Genomic DNA, 8,169 nt, shown 5'->3' with positions numbered 1-8,169 from the left:
GAGCTCTGAAAGTTTGGGGTTGGGTTTAGAAGTCCCTCCAAAGGGCAGCCCCGCCCTCCGTGACCTCCCCAGGCTCCATCTTGTACCATACTGGGCCTCACCCCTGCCTGCTCATGTTCCATCCTCCAAACAGCCACCTCCCAGCCATCCCTGGGTCCTAGAGTGCACACTCAGCAGGGTTTGCTTTCAGAAGGGGGCAGACTCAGGTGAGAGGCCCAGTTAGGCCCCAGGTGTTGGGGAGGCAGGTGGGGCATCCCAGGTGTGGTGCAGGACATGGGACAGGGCCCCTGGGATGGGTCCGGTAACTGGGTGCCCCAGACCTAAGCTATGCCAGTCAGTGGTCAGGGCAGGGTGGTCTTGCTGTGGTCAAAGGGCATTACTTGAGCTAACCACAAAATAAATCCCTTTCAACTCAAACTAAATGTCTCTTCAACTCAGCTTCCCCTTGGATATTCCCCAAGAATATCCTTGGCCCGTTCAGTGTCACCTGAGATGAGGGGAAGTAAGGCAGAGGGAAGTCAGAATGGAAAGAGGCAGCAGTCCTAGTTGGTCATGGTCGGAGTTTCTTACACTGGAAGACTCTTCCTCAATATGTGGTCCCCACAGAGGAATCCAGAACAGGAAGGTGTCCAGAGTGTATGGATTCATTAGCTTCATGGAAATCACCTTGGTTTCTATGTCTCTGTTCATTCATTTCCTCTTGCTAGACACCCTGGAGAAACAAGGTATTCTTCACCTGTGGCCTTTGTGGTCTAGGAAACAGTTTTAGCTGGAGCAGAATCAAAGTCACTGAGTGGATAAATAAAATGTGGCATATACATGTAATGGAATAGCATGCAGCCCTAAAAAGGAAGGGAATTTTGACATCTGTTACAACATGTTATAATGATGAACCTTAAAGACATTATGTGCAATAAAATAAGCCAAGCACAGGGAGGCTCATCATTTCCAGGTAGCCAAGACCACTCTGCCTTGGACTCATTCTCCACCTTCTTCATACTTGCAAATTATTGGTGATTTGGTCTGGAAATCATGAGCTGGTATCCTATTAAATCTTTTTAAAAAAAAAGATTTTATTTTTACATAGAAATACTGGGGTACAGGCCAGAGGTGTGGGGGGTGAGAGGATTTACCAGAGACAGTAGGGAACAGAACAGGCAGATTGACTGAGATACACTGCTGAGGGGAGCAGCGGGGAGACAGGAGAGGTCTGCTGCACCATGTGGGTCACCTTCCGAGCTGGGGATTGAACTCCTGCTGCAGTGGCTGCTGATAGCTTGATAGTGCTGATACTTAACCCCTGCGCCACCAGGGAGGCCCTATTAAACTTTTCCTTTCCTATCAGTATGGCCACCCAAAGGCAGTGATGTTGAGGTGCAGGAGAGACAGAGGAGCCGTGTGTGCGGGGAGAATGACTAGACGTGACCAGAGCTTGCCTCTGCATTCTCACCCATGCCCTGTACCGACTGGCATCCTTTCATGAAAACCCTGCCTGTGATGCTGGTGCTCCGGGGAGGCCGGAGCGCCCTGCACAAGGGCTGGGCCACCTTGACCCGACCTGGCCTGCCTCCAGCACAATGAGAATGAAGGTCCAGTTCTGCAGATGAGCTCACCGCTGTCTGGCCCAGGGAGCAGAGAATGGAGCCAGAAAACTCCAGTGAAGCCAGATGGTGCGCGTTCCTCGGAGACGGGAGAACATGTGTTCCATTTTTTGCAAGAAAAAAAAGCAGCTTGGGACTTCATGTTTTGATTACACTTGGCTCCCACCTCCTGTAACTCCAAACATTTGTGGAACAGGGAAATGAGCTCGGAGTCAAATGATAAAGCTGATATGATTCATGAGTCTGTCAGGACGAAAGAAACAGGAAATGGAGGGGCTGGTGGCTGGGCTGTGACATCATCACTTTGGCATCCCGTCCAGTCCTGGAAAAATGCCGCCTGCACCGCCTGAGGGTTCTGAGACCTAGGAGACAGAAACGATTCAGTGTCTGGGGGCTGGGCTAACCCCGAGTGCAGTGAACTTCATCTTGGACTTGGAACCCACCGGCGGGCACGGGGTGGAATGTCGGTATGTGGACTCTGTTGCCAGGACCTGCTCAGAGAAGGGAGAAACCGCAAAGCCCAGTGGAAAAACACATCTTGAAAACAAACCCTGAGCAGTACAATGCACTCTTAGGGTGCCTGGGATTTTCTTTTTAAAATGAATGTGAGAAAAATGATCTTGATGTTTATAAAGTTCCTCCTGGATAAAGGGCTGCCACTGAGTGGTTGGGAATTTGGCCTCAGGGCCTGGGTATTAGCATCTCTAGGACCAGCGAGGTGGGGAGGCCCGGTGGAGGGTTGTGGGAGGTGTTGGGGTAGGGAGGGGGATGAAGAAGGCCCTTGTGAGTCTTCACCCAGAGGCTGGGAGGAGATGGTGTTTTTCTTCCCTTTCTTGGAGGAGGCTCCTGACTTGCCAGTAGTTCGATGCTTAGTAGGAGCTGAGGTCAGGATTGACGCCCAGACTCCAGAGGGCTCCTGAGATACATGCAATGCGCAGAGATCTGGGAGGTGGATGCATGGATGCAGGAAATCCTGCTTTTCTTCCTCCATGAGCCTGTGCTGCCAAGTGGGCTCTGTATCAGCAAAAAACAGGCCTGGGACAGTGGACAGTGAAGCAACTCGGCAGCTCTTGGAGGGAGCAGTCCACAGCCCACCCCGCAGGCCGTGGGCTCTGCAGCTTCTGTGGCTGCGTCTGTGGGAACACAGCCAGCCTAAGGGTGACTCCAGCCTGGAGCTGCTTGCCGGCCACAGCACTGAGTCCTTGCAACAGGCTGCATGATCCGCCTGTTCCGGGTCATGCATTTGCTGACCCTGTTCCACAAATGTTTGGAGTTACAGCATTTGCTCCCTGGCCCGCTGCAAAACACACCAGCCCTGGTCTTTAGCTAGAATGTGTTCAGAAGTGGGGTGTCCCCTTGGGTCTCAGTGGCCACACGAGTGTCTTCTACCCTCTGCTGTGTGGCTGCTACTGTGGCTTCTGTCCCCAGCAGAACATGACGCTCGACTGATGGCAGGGACGGGGCAGGTGCCTAAATAATGCATCAAGTGCGCAGCCTCCGTTCTCAGTTTCCCGCAGCCATTGCTGGGTGCAGCTGGGCTGGATTTTAACTTGGTCCTGGAGACCCCATTCCCGTGTGGCTCGTTCCTCTATGGTCTTGAGCTCAGGTGAAGTGAGGGAGGCTGAGTCACTCTTGCATTCCTGGTACTTACTATGTGATGAGTTGTAATTTTACTTTAACCTATAATAAGCGTACCAACGGTGGGTTAAATTTTTAAAATTAATATGTGAGCGAGGGCCTTAACCCTATTTGTCGAGACCTTTATTGTATGCAGAGTGCCCAGAACTTCAGTCCATGAGTCTGGACCCAGACATTAGGGTTTCTGGGCAGCTTTACATCTAACCCCACTTCAAGCCAATGTTCTTTTAATATCTATTCTACATTTATTTAACGAGAAGAAACAGACTTTCTTTTTGGTAAAAATTGGGGATAGCGTGCCTCCCATCAGGAGGCTTATTCAATACTTGGGCTGTAACACAGAACCCCAACTTTCTGAACTTGGAATTGCCATGGCTTGCAGTTTTTCCATCACTTGTAGCAGGATCTCCATTAGTCACTCGCACACAGAGAACCAGGACAGCACAGGGCTGGACCTTACATGGATGGAGCTGGAAGGGATCATGCTCAGCAAAATAAGCCAGAAAGAAAAAGAAAAATACCGGATGGTCTCACTCATAGCAGGAATCTAGAAAACTTAAATAAGGGACCAGGAAAATGAATAACTATAAGAAAGTAAAAATCAAAATCAACAAACAACTATGAACCAGAGACACTCTCTGGGGCCTGGGGGACGGGGAAAGGAGGGATTGGGGTCAAAATAAGGGGGTTGCAATTGTATGGGGAATATAAAAATAAAATTTAAATTTAAAAAAAAATAAAGTCCCTTTCTCGACTTTCAGCATCTCAGGAGCATTTTCCACTTTTCTGGAGTCTTTGTTATCTCTTGGGTTTTCTTCTGCAATTTTCTGCACACAGCTTCTGGGGTACACCCTCCACTGTTTAAACCGCTCCAATCCCCAAATCAGTGAAGTCAGAATTTGGGGGGTGGGGACAAGGCACCCACATTTGGTGGGGCTGCTGGTCCTGAGCTGGCGTGGCCCTGCTGGACCCTGGCCTCCCGGCGCTGGCGGTGGACCCGTCGCTGGTGTGTGGCCGGTGAGAAGGGGGGACTCGCAGCCCCGCCCCAGGCTCAGCTGGCAAGTGCGTCTTAACCCGGTCCCAGTGCCTGGCCTGTGCGCGGCCTCAGACAGCGGCATCTCGCACACCCCGAAGTGTGAGAATCACTGCGCACCTACGGCCACCAGACCTGGGGGTGGCCCTGCCTCAGGTCCCTGCACGCAGTGCCTTGGGAATCCCGGGGAGCACAATGAAGGGGCTGCTTCCCTCCGAGGCCCCCCAGCCCAGCCTCCAGCTTCCCTGGGGCGGGAGGGAGCCCCGGTGCAGTCACACCCAGGCCAGACGCCGTCATCCCGGGTTCTGCAAGTGTCACTTTCTTCTGCACCAACGATCCTTCCTCCTGAAACAAAGCGTCCCATAAGTTGGCGGCTTAAAATAACAGCTCTTTATTTGCTCAAATACCAGCTACTTGTTGCTCAAATCACTATTTATTTGCTCAAATTCAACTATTTATTTGAATCCTGTGGTTGGGCAATTTGGACTGAGATCAGCTGGGAGGTTCTTCCCTGGTCTGTCCTGCGGCTGTGGCCATCTGGCAGGTCAGCTAGGGCTGTGTCGCCCCACTTCCACCACCCTGCCCCCCAGCACCCCGGCCATAGCTTCTCAGCGCCGGGGAGTGAGGCACGATCCTTGAGCACAGGGGCTCGGACTTGGTTGGTGTCTGCCCAACCCCCCCCCCCCACCACAGTCTGGGCAGTGGGCGAGGGGGAGGGGGGGAGTAGGGTGGAGGTTGGGGGTGTGTGAACGGCCCCTATCTTATACCGACTCTGGCATTGTGTCCCACCAGACGGAGGATCTCCTCAGAGGCAGCAGCCCTGAGCTCACAATCTCTGGCAGGTCAGACATGGTCAAGGGACTGATTCATATTTTGTGAAGACAGGCACATGTCTCGGGTGCAGAGAACGCAGGAGAAACGCTTGAGTGTGTGTGTGTGTGTTAGAATCCACCCTGACGGCGGCCTGCACCTCCTTTATCCCTTAAAAAGATGTCCTGGAGAGTTTCCTCTGGCTGTTTGCGTAGAAATCCACATCACCCTTCTATGAGAAAGTTTGCCTTTGGTTTTGTTTCAGTAACAATAAAAAACATCTCGCCAGCTTCATATCCCCGTATGGAATAATAATTAGCAGTTGAGGGATATTTTTATAGGATAAGGCTTTAAAATAGACCACAAGTTGATAGTGACTGGAGAATAAGGCATATTCTTGGGGACCAGGACGGTGACTTTTTTCCTTTTGAAAATGACTCATTATTGCTCAAATCCAAGGTTGACTCACTCGGGGACGTTCCCCTGGGCAGAGGCGTGGATGGGGGCGGGATGGCAGGGCTGGGCGCCTTTTCCCTCCCCATCCTTGGGGGACAGCCCACCAGGGCAGACACCCCCAGAGTTTGTGAGAAATGCAGACTCTCAGGCTGTCTTGGACTTACCGAGGCAGAACTGCGCCTTATGGAGATCCAGGGGGATTCCAGGACAGTTGGAGCCTGAGCAGCCCCATCTAGGTGATTTCTTTTTTAAAAAAGATTTATTTATATGCATACAAGAGCTGGGGTACAGGCCAGAGGTGTGGAGGGTGAGAGGATTCACCAGAGACAGAATGGGGAACAGAACAGGCAGACTGACTGACATACACTGCTGAGGGGAGCAGTGGGGAACACAGGATAGGTCTGCTGCGCTGTGTAGGTCAGCTCCCTGGCCAGGGATTGAACTCGTGCTGCAGAGTCTGCGGACAGCTTCATAGTGCTGGGATTTAACCCATTGCACGACCAGGGAGACCCCATCTAGGTGATTTCTCAGCCCTTTCCAAAGGAAGCGGGATGTCCTAAAACACGAGCTTAGCAGGTCCAACCAGCCATAAGCTGAACAAGCCTTTTGTGCGCAATACCCATGAGGCACTCCCACTTGGTGAACCCCTACACTGGGACTTCCGCATCTTCACCCCCAGGTTGCCGTCTCTGGACCCCGTATTCTGCTGTGTGCCCAGAGGACATGGGACCTGGGAGGAGGCACCACATCCTGCGGGGCACTGGCAATTGGAGAGGGCAGGCGACAACCAGAGAAGTTGGAAAGACAGCCAGACAGCCAGACAGCGGGACCTCGCGCTCCACCAGGCAAAGGGGCCTCATCACCCCCGGGGTGGGATCTGTTCAGCAGGAAAGAATCTGCCTTGCCTGTTCCCATACATCTGGCTTCTGGAAATGGCCAAGTGACGAGAGATGAGAGGGATTTTTCGCTTTCTCTCTGCTCCCTCCAGGGGTGCCCTGGAGTAAATCCAGAGGTTCCCTTACCCCAGGGAAAGGTGTGAGGGGAGAGGCCCTGCCGTTGGAGCCCACCTGCCGCCCAAGGCCACCGGGTCTGGCCTGGACCCCGGCTCAGGTCCAGCGTTTGTAGGGTCTGAACGTCCCGAGGCTGCTGGAGGCCATGGAGACAGACAAATCTTTTACTCACTCATCTGTTGTCGTTTACATTTTTGAGTACAGTCATGTCTCCTGGTACGGAGCTATGACTCATCAGGTGATTTCTCCCCTGGGAGAACGTCACTGTGTGATATACAGAGAGGGCACCACCCACTGCACACCCTGGGGTGACCCTGGTGTGAGGTCACCGCTGACCGGAGCAATACAGGCACGTACGTGCTTCAAAAGCCCAAGCGTCAAATGGGGCGGATTATGTCTCCTCTCCCCGTGTGTATCCTCCTATCGAAGCAAAACAAACACAAACTCAAACATGTGTTGCTATTTCCCCTCCCTCTGCCCCAGAGTCGCTCACTAGGTGCCCTGCTCTGTGCCTTTACGTGTCCACTCAGTGCCAACACCGCAGGCCACTCGGGTCAGTACGTGGCCAGGACACAGTCGCCCCCGGCCTGGCTGAGGATGGAGGATGAAGGACGAATCCAGTGGTGTCTGCACATCTGGATCCCAGGGCCCAAACAGGGAAAATCATCTGGGGTCACGCTGGCTCCCAGGAGACTGACTGAGCCAAGGAATTAGCAGAAACAAACATTCCACAGCAAATTGTGATGGGCAAACAGGCACAGGCACGTGCACATATCTCACATGCACACATAGAATGCACACACACACCCAATGCACACACACACACCCAATGCACACACACACACCCAAGGCACACACACAAACCTATACAGTGCAAAAGCAAATGCAAACACAAGACACAACCCACACACAAACACGATACATGCACAAATCCACAAACACAGGCACACACGGACACCCATCCAGACACACGCAAGGCACATAACCTCCCAAACACACAAATCGATCTCCCAGAAGCAGACGGCATCACTGCCCCTGCAGAAGCTAGCATACGGCCCCAACATGGCCACCCTTACCAGGTCCCATTGCTTTCTCAGGCCCCCGCTAAACGCCATGTCCTTTGGAATTGTGCTTTGACTTCGCAGCCATAACAGGCCAGTGGTGTCTTCTCAAAATACTGTTAAAATGCATCAGACCTGGGCCTCCCTGATGGCACAGGGGTTAAAGTCTCAGCACTATCAAGCTATCGCCAGCCACTGCAGCATGAGTTCAGTTCCTTGCCAGCCAGGGAGCTACCTACATGGCGCAGCAGACCTCTCCTGTCTGGCCTGCTGCTCCCCTCAGCAGTGTATTTCAGTAGATCTGCCTGTTCTGCTCCCCACTCTCTCTGGTGAATCCTCTCACTCCCACACCTCTGGCTTACACCCAGCTCTTGCATGCATGCATAAATAAATCTTTAAAAACAAAACAAAACTGGGGTACTCCCCTCTGCTCCCTGTGGGGGTCTCTTTGGGGGTCTTTCTGGAAATCCCTGGGCTAGGTTGTGCTCCCTTCCCTGGTCCACTGGACACATTTACCATCTTTTTCTTCCCTCTCTGAACTTCCTGTCTCCTGGACTCAC

This window comes from Talpa occidentalis, unplaced genomic scaffold (assembly GCF_014898055.3).
Source record: "Talpa occidentalis isolate TD23 unplaced genomic scaffold, MPIMG_talOcc4v2.1 talOcc4.2, whole genome shotgun sequence".
Taxonomy (NCBI): domain Eukaryota; kingdom Metazoa; phylum Chordata; class Mammalia; order Eulipotyphla; family Talpidae; genus Talpa; species Talpa occidentalis.
Note: the sequence above shows the minus strand (reverse complement) of the source record.